The 15,927-nt window shown below is 40.3% G+C and overlaps 1 long non-coding RNA gene across 4 annotated transcripts in view; it reads left to right on the forward strand.

Annotated features, from left to right (window-relative positions):
* The first annotated feature begins 12,676 nt into the window (after positions 1-12,676).
* Positions 12,677-15,927, forward strand: part of LOC129075501 (uncharacterized) — a 30,615-nt gene continuing 27,364 nt past the window's right edge. For 2 of the 4 annotated variants that reach the window (XR_008529646.1, XR_008529648.1), the window contains exon 1: positions 12,677-14,698. This is a non-coding gene — a long non-coding RNA (uncharacterized LOC129075501). The remainder of the gene's footprint in view (positions 14,699-15,927) is intronic. The other 2 variants (XR_008529649.1, XR_008529647.1) reach the window with 2 other exon arrangements.

Raw genomic sequence — 15,927 nt, forward strand, 5'->3', positions numbered from 1 at the left:
GAAATAACTCAAGCGACTAATCAATGGGTAAACAAAATGTAGTATGTCCATACAATGAATGAACTTGGGAAACATTATACCAAATTAAGCCAATAAGAAAAGACCACATATTGTATAATTTTGCTTACATAACATGTCTAGAATAGTCAAAAGTATAGAGACAGAAAACAAATTTGTGGTTGCCTAGGACTGTAAGGAGAGGGATTGACAGGAATAGGGATTGACTCTTAATAGGTACAAGGTTTCTTTTTGCAGTGATGAAAATGTTCTAAAAATAGTTTATGGTGATGGTCGCACAACTCTGTAAGTAGCTGAAAACCATTGTGTTGTGCACTTTAAATAAGTGAGGTTAATGACATGTATATTAAAACTCAATAAAGTTGTAAAAAATACGTAATTACATTAAAATATTATTTATCTTGAATACTGAGGTTTTTCTACTCTTACATTTTGTACCAAGAGAAGTGCCATACTTGACCCTAATCATGGTTCTGGGACTCAGTGACTTCCAAAAGCTTATTGCATTGCCCACAGGTTACTGATTCCTGAAATTCCAACAACTAGAGATTTTTAGTTAGGTTTTCACTCCTATTAAAATGTTAATTCCCCAAGGGGAAAGGGGGCAGAGAATACCCCAGTAAGTATTGTTCACCACTGACATCTTGTAAATGAAGTTAATGGTTCTTTTGTCCAGAGCATTCTTTAAGGGGAAAGCATGAGACCACTAAGGCTCTGAAACTGAGAAGACAGTAAGGATGAGGAAAGTCTATGTAAAAAAGACTGAGTGTCATAGAAGCAAACTCTGCCTTTTTAATATGAATTTCTTATGATCTATCTACCTATCTAATATTTATTGAATATCTACTCTGTGTCAGGCTCTGCATTAGGTGCCGGGTTATAGCAGTGAAAAGGGCAGACATGTTCCATGCTTTCAATGACTTCACAACCTGGTGAGATAGAACAGTAAAGACCTGATTTTGTATAGAAAGCACAACATATTATACGGAAGTAGCAAAATATTGGGTTTGCACAGCGCTTTAGTTTAGAAAGCACCTTCTCACCCATGATCTCATTAAGTCTTTACAACAACCCTTGGAGCTTTGAAGAGCAGAGATTGCTATTCTCATTTTACACAGAAGAAAACTGAGGTTAAGCTAAATGGTAGTCAGGACTAGAGTCCAAGTTTCATATTTTCACCATGTACTGCAGCTTGTCACACGCAGGGACCTATTTTCCTTGGTTCATAGTGCTGGAATTATAAGAGGTGTGATTGGATGAGCTACATTTTCTATCCTCCCTCACACCCTTCAAAATCTATTCTCTTGAAGATTTCTTTTCTTTTAAAGATTTTATTTATTTATTTTTAGACAGAGCGAAAGAGAGGGAGAATGAGAAAAAGAGAAACATCAATGTGTGGTTGCCTCTTGCACTCCCCCTGCACTGGGGACCTGGTCTGCTACCCAGGCATGTGCCCTGACTGAGAATAGAACTGGCGGCCCTTTGGTTCACAGGCTAGCACTCAATCCACTGAGCCACACCAGCCAGGGCTGTATATTTTTAAAAATGCAACAAATACTTTAAAAGAATGAGGGATGCATGAGTGAGGAGGTCCTTAGCCAAACAATATATACACAGTGTAGGGGGATATACTAGAGTTCTTCGTGAGTTGTCGGCCTCTTGCTTTAGCCAAGTAGAATAATAAATGTCTTTATTGATCACCTCTAATAAAAAAAACCCTCAGTCGATTCAAATGTGAACTGGAGGTCTCTGTTACTGGGTAATTTCAGGGAAATCCAAAACATGTTTCTGATTTACCAGCATTTTTCTCATAAAAATGTTTAGAAAGAGCTACGTGCTTCCCTAATGCTTCTTGTGGCCTCTTTAATAAGCTTCCTAAGTTGTCTTTGCTGTTCTTAAAACTAGGCCCTTCTGTGTCAAGGATGGGTATTTGTTTTTCAAATGCCAGAGTGCTGTACTTTGGCTCAAATATGCTATAAAATTTGAATAGTTTGAAAGCTTTGACCTAAGAATGGAAAGTAAAATTCTAAATTTAGTCATAATAACCTCATTCAGATTTCAGGCTTCCCAATCAGATCGCCTTCACACTTTGAATTTAGATTCTAGGCACACCTTTGAGACTGGGTTTTTAAAACTCAAACCTAGGCTGACTCTCCTCACCTTTATACTCTTCTACTTAAAACAAACAAACAAACAACAATTGCTCTTTCTTGGTGACCACACAAAAAGATATTGGGCTTCTTTTGTAGTGTATAAAATTTGGCCTAGATTAAAAAAAAAAAAAGCATCCCAGCTTTGTCTTAGACTGGAGAATCTCTGGGTAGAATGGTTTAAAAATGGCCCTAATATTTCAAGGCTGTAAATGCCTGGATGCTGAAACAACTAAAGCTTTAGAGGTTAACTGATTTAGATTAACTGGTAGGACTAAGGAAGCTGAAAGGCAAAAAAGACTATAAGAAAGTTTCTTAGCATTTATAACAATAGTAAATAACACTTACATAATGTACCAGGTATTAGTCTAAGAGCTTTGCATGTATCTGCTCTTTCATTTGTGCAGCAACCCTAGGGTATTAGTACTATTATCTCATTTTATAGATGGAAAACATAAGGCACTGAGAGGTTAGCAGCTTGCCCAAAGTCACACAACTGGCAAGTGACAGAGCTAGTATTTAAACATGGGCAACTATGATCTAGATCCATATATACTATATAAGCTCTTAATATAAGACTGTTTTCTTTTCTCCCCTTTCACCCTCCCCAAATACCAGTGGTCAGGTACCTGAAATTCTACAGATACATATCCTTTTGGCTTAAAGCTTTATATTTTATTAAAATGAAAACAGGCTATAAAATACTATAAAATAGTCTGTTTTCAGAATGGATGGGTTTCGTTCCTAAAATTTGCTTTTAAGTTCTTGGGAATTCAGAATGCATTTTCCCATAGAAACAACATTATACATGGTAGTTAACTTCTCAAGCCAAGCTGTGGAAATCTATGTAACTAAACCATAGAAATAATAGGAGTGATCTGCGGTTTAGGTTTTAAAAAGAAGGTCCTGTTGTTAATGGGATGTAGCATAAAGGGAGGAAAGGAAGAGAGTTCCCTTATATTTCTTGAGCAGAGAACAACTATATCAGCAAAATGTTAAAATAAATAAGTTTGTGTTTTGTAGTCTCTTGCTTTATGGTACCCCTCTTTCCAGACTCTTTAGTGCCAAAACCCTCAAGCTTATCTTAGGAGATCACATTTCTACTAGTTTCTATTGCTACATAACAAAATAACACAAATCTAGTGGCTTAAAATAACAGCCATTTGTTAGCTCACAGTTTCCATGAGTCAGGAGTGTCATATATATTAGCTGGATACTCTGCTAAGGTCTTAAAAAGTTAAAATGAAGGCATTGCCTAGGGCTGCAGTTGTCATCTGGGCTTGAAGGTCTTGCAAGCTCATTCAGGTTGTTGACAAAATTCGATGCCTTGCATACATAGGACTGAGGTCTCCGTTTTCTCACAAGCTTCAACCAGGGACCACTCTCAGTTCCAGGAGGCTTCTCACATCCCTTTCCACTTATCCTCCTCTATTTTTAAACCAGCAACACAAAGCTTCTTCTCCATCCATCCCACTGGTACTTTAAACCTCTGACTTCCTGTTCTGCCATTAGTTGGAGAAAACTTTTGACTTTTAAAGAGCTCATTGATTAGATCAGATTCACCCAGGTAATCTCTCTTTTGTATGGTTTATTTTCAGGCAGTATGACAAATTTATGAGGATAATTCAGGCTATTTAGTAAAAGATTATTTTGGGGCAGTGGGCCACCATGTGTTCACTCAAGACCTATTTGGGAGTTTAATTCTACCCTCTTCATTGTCTCCTAAGTTGTTCCTATTTATCACAGCTATTCTCCTTCCACAGATTATCTGTAAATTCATTTTATTTTCTTAATGGCTCAACTGCCAGTGGCAGTAGGGGCTTTGGAAGAAGGGAGGTAATGGAGAGGAAGGGCAGAGATGACAGTAGATGCTTGCATGGAAGTATTATTTGTGAACCAAACAGTAAACATTTTTAAGTTAGGGACTGTAAAAAAATATAAGTTCAGAAGTTTGTTAACCTAAAAATAAAAGGACCCTTCAAAGTGAGAGGCAACAAGCATTTTATTGGGATCGGTAAGTACAGCTACTCTGATGCAGATGTTCAGGCAGAAGCCACATTAAGAGACAGAGGCAATGGGTATTTGTGAGAAAGGAAAGGGAAACAACTGCATCAATAGAAGGAAGGCATTTCTATTCCTGCAGATAATAAAACATGATGTTATTTCTAAACAATGTTTTTAATTTCAGTCCAGTAGTCATAATAACTGCTTTCTTGTTATCTTTGTAAACAGTTCTTTTGCAAGGACCAAGGTTGCTTAAGCCCACTCCAAAGGTTATTTTGCGCTGTTTTAACATTCCAAAGGTTTGATGCATAAGATGTGCACAGCAGTCCTTGTGGAATGGCCGCTCCAATTTCATTTTATGTATTTTTTTTTTTACCAGAGTATTGTTTTAAAGGATTTTATTTTTATTTATTTTTAGAGAGAGGGGAAGGGAAGGAGGAAAGAGAAGAGAAACATCAATTGGTTGCCTCCCAGGTACCCTCAACCAGGTACCTGGTCCACAACCCAGGCATGTGCCCTGACTAGGAATTAAATTTGTGACCTTTCAGCCTGCAGGAGTCTGCCCAATACTGAGTCACACCAGTCAGGGCCATTTAAAGTATTAGTTTAACAACCACGAAAGGACCCCCTCCCCCCCAACTATTGTAAAGCAATATTCTCAGTTGGACATCCTGATGATCATTGTTATATACAATACAAAGCAATTTCCTCAGAAATCTGAGAAGCACCAAATGTGACCTTTTTTTAAAAAACATGTCTGCTTTTCAAAAGATAAAAACACATGGTGGGGAAACTTCCCCAACTCTTTCGTGGCTGATAGTTGTGTAGGGAAGGTCGGCCTGTCTTGTCAGTCCCTCAGCCCTGGGCTGGATCCAGCATGAGCCCCAAAGCTGCCGATCTCAATTTTGTTCCTCCTCAGCTGTGGCGAGGCCCTTGGGAGGGCCAGAGAGCATTTAGTCCTCTCGCCCTCGGGAGGGCTGGGGTCCACTGGTCCTGGAAGGTCTTGGAAGACAGTGCTCCAGCGATGCAAGGTACGATCTTCGGGTGAAACACAAGCTGCCTCGGCTGCCAAGGCCCTAAACTCATCTTTGAGAGCGCTGAGCAGAGCTCTTGCGGGAAGCCCCTGAAGATCTACCAACTTGAGATTACGAATTCACCTCTAACTACAGGTCCCAGATGTAGGTGGATGACTTGCTGGAGGAACTCCACCCTGTTCATTCTGTTGCTTGGGTGCTGGGTGGGCACCAGCTCCTTGAGGAAAGCAGCAGCCGTTCACATCGTAGAGCAACACGTTGACCTGCTGCTCTTGCAACAGTGCGAACAGGCCTGACCGGAGCTGCCTGCGCAGCCCAAGAAGGCCACGCTCTGCTCGCAACGCACCACCTCGAGTAGCAGGCACCATCCACAGTTTTGTCCGCCTTCAGTGCACAGCGTGGTATGGGAGTTGGGGAGGCCACTGGTGGTGTTTAAGATTCTGGCATCTAGGTAAGAGAGAGGAGGTCGGCCCTGGACTCGCAAAAGGCAGTTTAAGCACTAAAAAAGACAATTGTAGAATGTGCTCTAACTTTATTTTGAAGTGGTTCCGCTAATATTACTTTTTACAGGTAAGTTCTTTACCCTACAAATGCCTTCATTTAACAGTTCACTAATGCCCAAGGAGAACAAGTCATAAGACCTATCTTATCACCTTTAGTTAGGGCCTTGAGGGCTGAGCTTGAATCCTCAAGGACACTTGTCATTCCCTGAAGAGACCTTGATTTCATAAAAAGACAAGAGATCTCTCTCTCTCCCCTCACCCCTCAGTTCAATTCAAGTTTTCTGTTTTTTTCATTTGTTTTTCACTTACCCAGAATTTTCAAGTGGCTGGTGGGACCTATTTCTGTTTCACATACTTAATTTAACATATGGCCACAAACAAAATCAGGAATTCAATGCATAAACCAAATACCAACTCCTCCTTTATATTCTTGGTTATTTCATTTATACTCCTAAGCAGTCTGGAATTATAAAAACGAAGGATACCAGTCTCATCTTAAAGTAGCTTGCAGTCTGGTAGAGGAGCTGGGACATATAGAAGTAACAGTGATATTGAGACTGTTAATACCAAACAGCTGCCTTTGCTTCCTGAATAACGTCCAAGTTCTTAGGCCTACATGAGTCAAGCCATCCTCGTGTGCCTATGTCTGCTCTAGCCTTATCTCTTACCAGTCTCTCTAGTTCCTAGTTTACCTAAAACTACTTTACACAATATCTTATTATACCCATTCCATGTATCTATACTCTTGCCTGGCGTCTGCTTGCACACTCCCTTTTTCCTCACCACTCTAAATTTTACCCATCCTTCAAGACCCTACTCCTGAAATCTTTTGTGACCATAGCAATCTTTCTCCTTTTCTGCACTATAACACTGACTATCAGTACCACCCATTTTGCCCTTAGAATACAACTGCTTTTGTGAAATCTGCTTTTTATTCACTTTGTCTTCCCCCTCCTTCAAGATCAGAAGGGGTTTAAGAGTCTAAAAATTTAAATCTCTGTATTTCTGAAAAGGGCTGGCGCAGTACTCAGTTAAGATTTCGTTAATCTACTGATCAAGGTCAGGAAAGGAAGGAAGAGTGCTGTCAAATGACTTTGTAAAGGACACTTTAGCCTCTTAGAGAAGAATGTATTCACTGCTCATGAAATACTTACTCTAGCTAGCTATTTTATTTATTCATTTATTTGCTATTTTCGATAGAACCACAGCAGAGTCAAATTTTCCTCTCAATAAAGTAAAGCCTATTTCTGTAGTAAATCTGGCCAGGTTGTTTTTAGGAGGCTACACCACCAACTTGAGACCATGTCTTCTCTTTATTTCTTTTTTTTGTGGCCCCCGTCCCACCAGCCCTAAGCAGTCACTAATAATCTTTCTGTCTCTGTTGATCTGCCCATTCTGAACTTTTTTAATTTATTAAAAAATTTATATATATATATTTGGAGACCATGTCTTCTCTTAAATTCCCATTTCCAACTCAGTGGAAAGAAAAGGCCTAAATCTTAAAAAACAAACAAACAAACAAACAAAAAACCCTCACTTATAGAAATAGAAAGGCAATAATTTTAATAGAAATTTAATACATTTTCTGCTATCATAGTAACTTGCAAAAATGGGTCCAGAGAGAACAGGGTCTAAGGGCCTTCCCAGCATGTACAGAGAATACTTTCTCTTGTTGTACTATGTTACTTGGTGGGGTTGATGCTTTTCACACTTCTTACAGAAAGTCGGGCAGGTTTTAGGAACATTCAGCATGTTTGTGGAGCGCTATTGGCATGGTAAGCTGTAGCTTTCTCTTATTTGTTGTATCTTTGTCTGGCTTTGGTATCATAGAATGAGTTAGGATATGTTTTGTACTCTTTCATTTTTTGGAAGACTTTGAAAACTATTGGTGTTAATTCTTTTTCAAATTTTTGGTAGATTTCACTAGTGAAGCCATCTTGTCCTGTAGTTTTCTTTGTTGGGAGGTTTTATGTTATTGACTTAATCTCCTTATTTGGTATAGGCTTGTCCAGGTTTTCTGTTTCTTCTTGGGCCAGATTTGATAGTTTGTATGTTTGTTGTAATTTGGCCATTCCACTTAGGTTACCTAAAATTTTAGCCTTCAATTGATCATAATAGTACTGTATCTGTAAAGTTGTAGTAGTGCTTGTTATTTTTTAAAAGAAATACAGAAAAAGGTCTATAATTGTCCCCTCTGGCACCAGTAAAACCACAGCAGCAGTGCAGGTTGCCGTCTGCACAGGAGCAGCTCAGCTAGGAAATGGGGAGTGGTAGGTTGGTAAGCAAAAATGCCACAATCTTCTCTTACTGTATTTTAGCAGTCTTTCTTCCCTAAGCACTCCTCTGCTTGCTCTAGTTATTTTTTGTTAGATTCTAGGGTTCTGAAAAAGTTGATTCTGATGTTTTTTTTCCCAGCTTAATGTTTGGTTCAGTGAATGATGAATCCTTGGAGCCCCCACTTCTTTCTTCTCAGTGATGTCACCTGCACCCAACATTTCATTTTGATTATGGAAATTTTAAATCCTGTAGCAAGGATGAAAGAATAGTACAGTGAAGACCCACCACATAAGTTCTACCATTAACATGCTATTATACTTGTTCTTAATCATATAACCACTTATCTATCAATCCATTAACCCATCTTATGCTTTGATGTATTTTAAAGTGAATTGCAGGCTTCCATATACACTCTGACACTTCCATTTGTATGTCATGAATAGAATTCAATATTACTTTATAAGATTTTAAACTTCGATATAAAGTTTATATTATGCATAGTGAAATTCAGTTATTAAGTGTATACTCATTGAGCTTTGACATGTATAATTCCATGTTCTTTTTTTAATAAACAAAAACCTGCCCCAACTTCTTAATATATCCTTGAAAGACACCATAAATATGTGTGTGGTGGGGCAGGATTAGGGGAATTCTCCAAATACTCTGAGAACATTCATAAGCTCTTGAGCTAGGTAGAAGATTGTTACAGGGCATGTGGCCCAACTTTACTATTTGATGATAATCTTCATAGCATCCCCACAAAATCCATAATTGGTTTGCACACATTCAGGGATTGGCATTTTACCAGTTCTGAAGGTAGTCTGTTAAACTTTTGGACAGATTAGAGTATTCAGAAAACTTTATTTATATAGAGATGCACACAACAAGGGTAATCATCTCTTTCTGCATTGCAGACAGTGCTTATGCTTGTAAAGGGCCCTTCCTCAAGGATTCTTTTTTCCCCCTACTTTGTTCCTTTAACTGCATTTCAGTGATAATGACCCCCATTAGCCTGCTAATTTGATTTTTGAATGCTTTATCAAAGCCCTCTTTAAATGGCACTGCATCAAAGCCAAACTTCCACTGAGGGGGAGGGGGTTGTTCAAATAAGAGGAAGTTGAGTACTTTTTGTTCTTTCTTTTGGTACTGAACTGGCGTGATGACCTTGGATCTTTCCCTACAGGGTTATTTTCTTTAATAATTTCATGCTGCCATCTGGTGGCTAAATCAGGTAATTCCTACCATTTTTTTGAACTCCATCAGAGAGGAAGCATAGGCTAACAAAGTGACAAGCCTGGAGGTAAGTTAACTGCAATCTTTTCAAAAGAGGACTTGATTTTTTTTTTCTTCCCACATAATTCCTGCTGTATGTAATACATTTTGATTATGTAAAGCCTGAAGGTGATAAATGTCAAGAGAGAGCAAGACTGTTCCCCAAAATGATGCAGGATCTTCGGCAAATTTTGCGGGGGAGTCTTTTCTATATAAGTAACCGGATTAAAATACAGTCATACCTCGATACTCATCGGCTTCAGAACTCATCAAACCCCATACTTGTCGCATTCTGGTGAGAAAAAAGTGTTTCAGCACTCGACGCTTCGCTTGGAATTGGTCGCACTGGCTAAAACTTGTATGAGTCATGACGCCGCCCCGCAAGAAAAAATGCTTTGTCATTCGGTATTCGTGGATTTTGGCACATGTCACAAGTTCCGGAACAAATTAACAAGGAGTACTGAGGTACCACTATACGTTATGAAATTCATGGACCCACGCGAGGTGAGGTAATGTAACAATGAAGATTCAGAATAATGGACAGAGAAGAGATACTTATCTATTTCATGTGAAGATTATTTTATTTTACAAAAGTACTTGTGAGCATTTAATGAACTCCTCTCCATATGGCTTTTCAAGCTACCAGGACACAGGCCCTTCCAACGCCCTTCATCTTCTCCTCAGCTCATCTGCTGGAGAACTTTGTCCTTCAGGATGACAGGCTTCTTTGGGAGCTATCCCTTTCCCGGAACGTTGTAGTAACCCGCTTGTACCACGTCAGTAATGAGAGCGTCTCCAGTCTTGTTTTTGGAAGCATTTACCTGTGTGTCTGCTCACTGACCGAGGTCCACAGTTTATCAAGGTTGACAGAGGCAGAAGCTCTGGCTCCTCTTTAAGTGGTAATACTTTATACCGACTTTCCCGAAGTAACCCAGATGATATTTGTCGAAGTTGATCCTATGATGAAGCGTACCACCAACAGCACCTTGGCCTCCCGGGTACTTTCTGTGCTTTGCTAATGCGGCTGTGGCTGCGGCTCACGCGGCCCCGAAGTTTCCGGGTCTTCCTCAATCTGGATGGCTTGTTGGTGGCAGACGCAGGAGCTGTAAATTCTTCATAATGTCCATACACCATCTCTTTCTTTTCATGTCTGGAAAAACATTCCTTCATTTAAAAAAATTAAATGCGCCATGTCTGGCTAATCTAATACGTTCCAGTAGGAGAAAAAGGTAACAAAACTGTTGCTGCACTTCTTTTAGATTAGGTTATCGGCAGTATACCTTGGTAACCTAGAGCTTGAAGATATCCTGTGTCCGAAGTGAGAGTCACCCAAAATCATCGTGTTACCATTTCAGCAGCTTAATCTTACTCGATCTCATGAAAGATACTACTGTGATAATCCATGAAAGTGATTTGCTAGCCTGGCCGCTGAACCCTGGGACAACCAGTTTATAGCTCTCGTTTTTTTCACCTTTTTAGGCTGTTTTTGAGGAACAAAATGTTTCAACTTCATAAAATCTTTTTTTTTTGTAGTTGATGCTTCTTTGAGTGTTAAGAAAATTTTCCGTAACCTAAGGTCTGAAAAGTATAGAATAATTCCACAATTCTAGAAATTTCTATTCAATGGAGCTATGTTTGGTGGACCTAGTTACCTTAATAATAGGTTGCCTGTGTTAAAGACACAATAAGCTGAAATAGGTTCAGTTCTATAGTGGGGTCAGATTCCTAGTGATACTATTATTTCATGGCGTATACAAAGAAGTTTAAGACTGGTCCAGTGCCCTGATAATACTGCTGCTGGTGGTAGTCGGTTTGCTTTTTAGGTCCTCCTGGTTAGCTTGGGCTGAGATCTCAGGTGCTGAAAGAATACTATGTATACATAATCGTTTTTTTTTTTTTTTTTCCTTGATCACTGAGTGATATCAAAGTGGTTGTAGCTACTGCCTTCTGCAGGTATCGTTATTTTTCAAATATACTTTTCATAATTACAGTGATGTTAAATTCCGTAGAAATCCCACAGTTCTCACCAGAGAGATCTAACACAAGGTAGTCTCGTCAACAATGTTATTTCACTAAAGTACAAACAAAGTCATCTGAATCCAAGTATTTTTCTTTTCTGGGATCCTCATGCTGCTACCTTTTTAAAAACAAAATCAGAGAAATCAACATTCCTCAATCTCAATTTACCAATCTATATGATGAAATTTGTGAAGGTTTAAATTAGGTTGGAATCACATTGCAAGAGTTGTTGTAGGCTTTTGCTCCATAGTTTATTTTTTCGGTGTTCAGGAAGGCTCCTGTAGAAAATTATCTTCCAGAATGAAATTATATGATTCAATTCTCTCTGCGTTAAACATCATCTCCTCAAGAGTACTGCTTTTGTAACGAAATGTCTCATATGAAATGACAAATGAGATTACTCTTCTCTGTGAACCAAGAACACTTAGAAAATAGAACTTTAAGAATGTTTGTATACTTTATTATTTATCTGGAGACCGGAGGACATGCTTGCTTGATGGTACCACTTTCCAGTTCAGTTAGTACAAGGGCAAAGTATCCTTTGACTATCTAGGAGTTGTGTGATACATGTCACCAATAGTACTCTTGATTATTTAGATACCAAGTTGACATTCTGTGAAATTCCTCTTTCCATTCTCTCTTTTGATCACCATCTGACTTATAAGCACTTTTTTCCAGTATCTTATGATCAGGAGCCAGACAAAAGACAGAGTGCTGGATCAGAAAATACATTGACTCAGAATCATGGTGTAACTTCAAGTACATAATGTACCATTTATAGGAGTCTATTTCCTAATCTGTAAACAGAGGAATAAAGCTTCATCACATTAGAGAATGAAGGAGAAAGTCCCTTGAAGAAGATTCTAACGTTCGAGACCCTTCTTTGGTTCTTTGGTTCAAAATTTTGATGGTGAGTTCAACATTCTGGCTGACGAGCGCATTTAAAAACTTCATTAACATAACAAAGCTCTACCGCATTCAATCTTTTTCAAAACCAAACTAAACTCAAACGTCTTTTGTTATGCTGTTTATGGAGACGTTTAGCATCAGTTATGTAATTTTATTCATACAATGTTCCCATTTTATAGATGACAGCCGATTGAGGTCATCGCTCCTGGGCTAGTAGTGATGACAGTTTCCAGTCTATTGTTCCGGATAAGTTGCCATTTTCATGAAATTTTCCTTTTTGTCAGTAATGAAAAAATTTTAAGGTATATAAATCATAGAAATGTAAGGCTTTCACTCTTCCAGGCCACGCCTCTTTCACTCCCTCCGCCCCCGCTGCTCTCCTCCCTCACTTCTTAAAGCGCTGCAGTTTGCAGCGGACGCCATTATTTTTTCTTCTTCTCTTGTGGTGGAATAGACTTTTTTGCTAATTAGCAGATGTCTTCACCCATGAGGTTCTTTCTGGAACATTTTCCAGCTGGTACTATTCTTTATGGAGCATTTCTTCGAAAAAAATACACCGAAATCCTATAAAATACTTTCAAAATTGTAAATTTTCTCCTAGTACTTTCTTGACACTTTCGTATTCTTTTCAGGTATTTTGAATCTTTTTAGGCCATTTTCCATTTTGAAGGAATTTTTCTTTGCAATAATTTTCGGTTGAACCTTTTTTTTCTTGGTATGTTCTGTTTTTCTTTGGTTTAGTTTTCTGTTCCTTCCAGTTTCGTATACTTCTGCCCATTAGGGTGGTGGCTGCCTGGTTATATTTATCTATTTTTAAAAGTTCGCCCATCGGGGCCGTGGATACCAGCTTTTAATTTTTACTCTTTAGCCCATCGGGGCCTCGGATACCTGCGGTGTACCCTTTTCCCCCAAACTTCTGGCCCATCGGGGCCTCGGATACCTGCTATTAAAAAATTTTTTTTTTTGGCTCATCGGGGCCTCGGATACCTGCTTTTTTTTTTTTTTTTTTCCTCTTGCCCATCGGGGCCTCGGATACCTGCTTCAATTTTTTTTCTTGCCCATCGGGGCCGTGGATACCTGCTTAGATTTTTTTTTTTAATCGCTCAAAAACTGGTTGTTTTCTGTGGTTTGTTATACTATCTGGAATGTCTACAGATTTTTGCTGCTAATCGTTTGGTGGTGTGTGAGTGGACCTACGCCTTTGACTGGGAGATGACTTTGCAGTTAGGCTAGGAGGCTAGTTAGGCTGGGGAGGAAATATGGCGACCTGCCACTTTTGGATTGGTATGTGGCTTGGCTGATGGTTAGTTGGTTGTGCCTAGTATAAATAAGGCAATAGGGAGACCGGTATAGGCAGAAGCAGTTATATGTATTGCATGAGCTAAATATTTTGAATGAGTTGAAATGGAGCTTCTTTGGAGCTAAGTGTGAATTGTGGTATCCTGAGAAAGAATAGGGTCGCCCTGTGTCATATTACAGGGGGCTAGGTGAAAGTGAGAGGGAAAAAACTTAGAGACAGGGTTTAAAATGGCGGCTTGACTTTGCGGTATTGCTCAGCATGGCTGCCTGCTTTGTTAGTGTCCAAAATGGCGTGTGCAATTCTGCCGCAGTGTTCAAGTGGCGGGAATCCACATCATGGTGGTGTCTTTGTTCTAGTGCGCAGCATGGTGGTGAAAATGTTCTATTACATGTTGTAAAATGGCGGCGCACATACTTGCCGCAGTGTAAAACATGGCGGGACTTGGTTTTTGTCGCATGCACTTCCTGACAGGTATTGCCGCAGGGACAGTGTGGCAGTCCTTGTCATGCAGATATAATGGCAGTCTGTCATGTGGATGTTCTGGCGGGCTTCTTTTTTTTGCGCGGTACCTTCTTGGCGGGCTTTGCTCCAGGTGTAACTGCAGCATTGTTAAAGATGGCGAACATTTCCGCGTTTGGTGCAAAAAGAGAAAGTGGATCGGTCAGTGTTAGAATGTCACATGACCCACCCGATCAGATAGCATGGTACAATTGAGTATAGCCAATCAATGCAGGATGGAATTAGACCACTTTAGCATGGCTCCTTGCGGACCATCTTTATTCAGCCAATCAGGAAGTAGAAACCGAGGTGCCACTTTCTTAAGTCTGCTCCCAGTAGGTGGAGCCCAAGGTCTTTCCAAGGACATTTGGCCTGTCCAGCTCCCTCCCTTCTTACCAGCTCCCTCCCTTCTTGCCCAGCTCCCTCCCCTCCAGCACTGCCACTTGCCATGCTGGATATGTAGTTAGTTGCACAGCCCGAACCTCACCCCGTTCCTCTGCATTGGTACTGTGGCCTAAGGCTAGTCTACTTTCCCCTGGCCTCTGTTCTTTACACTGTGGCCAGGGGTAGTGCTCCATGCCTGCCAAGTGTGAACATGGCGGTCAGTCGTGGCAAGGACCAAAATGGATCTCAGATGATCGTTGGCCAGCAGGTGGCAGAAGAGGAATCCCTGCTTTCTTCAAGAGGAACACCTACCCCGTGGCTAATGCTGGGGTTGGATTTTGATTTCTACTTATTTTTTGGATGTCAGTCATAAATAGTTCAATTATATGGTTTTCTAGATTTATATTTAAGCCTTCAGTGACTATTATGGCTTTGTTTATTTGTAGAATTTATTTCAATTACATTTCATTAAATGTTTTTGTTCTTTAAAATTCATTAAAATTTTCAATTTCTTTTTTATAAGTGGCTTAAACATTTTACTTTTTTCTGGTTTAAGATACACAAAGTCAAATAATTTGGCATTAACATTTTTTCAATATTTTTTTTACTTTGAAATAGACTTTAACTACTTTGGGTTTTTGAACATAGTTAATTAAATTTAACTTTATGACCAAATATAAAAAGAACATCTGAAGGTCCATTCCAGTCCAGGCCTTGCTTTGTTCCCATCTTTAGCGCTGCACAAATTGACTAATGACCACTTATCAGGCAGGAAATTAGAATTGCTGTAGACTTATTTCCTCTATTCAAACTTAATGTTGGAGCATTAAATGCCCACATATTCAATTTTCTGTACTGACCTGCCTGCACAGTCCCCAGCCTTGTCCTCAGAATTCCTCCATCTTGCCCTAGTCCTTCTAAACCTGCCTGCGGCCCCAGCCCTGGCCCCGGCCCCGGCCCCGGCCCCAGCCCCAGCCCCAGCCCCAGCCCCGGCCCCGGCCCCGGCCCCGGCCCGGCCCCGGCCCCGGGCCCTGCCCCGGCCCCTGCCCCCGGCCCGGGGCCCAACCCCAGCCCCGGCCCCGGCCCAACCCCAACCCCGGCCCCGGCCCCGGCCCCGGCCCCGGCCCCGGCCCCGGCCCCGGCCGGGCCCAGCCCGGCCCCGCCCCGGCCCCGGCCCCAGCCCCAGCCCCAGCCCCAGCCCCGACCCCCTATTTCTCCCTAAATCCACTCCAGTTATTGATTCAGTATGAAAAATAAGTCATTTGTCATCCATTGCTCATCCATTAGACTTTGATGCCCTACCTGCCTCTAGCACTGCTGATCTTCAGTGCTGACTACCTGAGTCATTTTTTTCAATTAATGTACTAAATCCAATTTGTCCATTGTCCCATGTTAGAACAAAGAGTCTACGCACCATTACTTTATGAAATGTTAATTAATCAAAAGATTCCTATCAGACAATTGTCCTTAATTCTAGTTAGTATTCATCTTCTCAATCCCTTGCTCTTTAAGAAAGGAGAAACCATTCCTTAGCATTGCTGCAGTAGTCACAGTACCAA

The sequence above is a fragment of the Pteronotus mesoamericanus genome, unplaced genomic scaffold, assembly GCF_021234165.1.
Source record: "Pteronotus mesoamericanus isolate MK-2021 breed Mesoamerican mustached bat unplaced genomic scaffold, CSHL_Meso_final contig_55, whole genome shotgun sequence".
In the NCBI taxonomy this organism is placed as follows: Eukaryota; Metazoa; Chordata; class Mammalia; order Chiroptera; family Mormoopidae; genus Pteronotus; species Pteronotus mesoamericanus.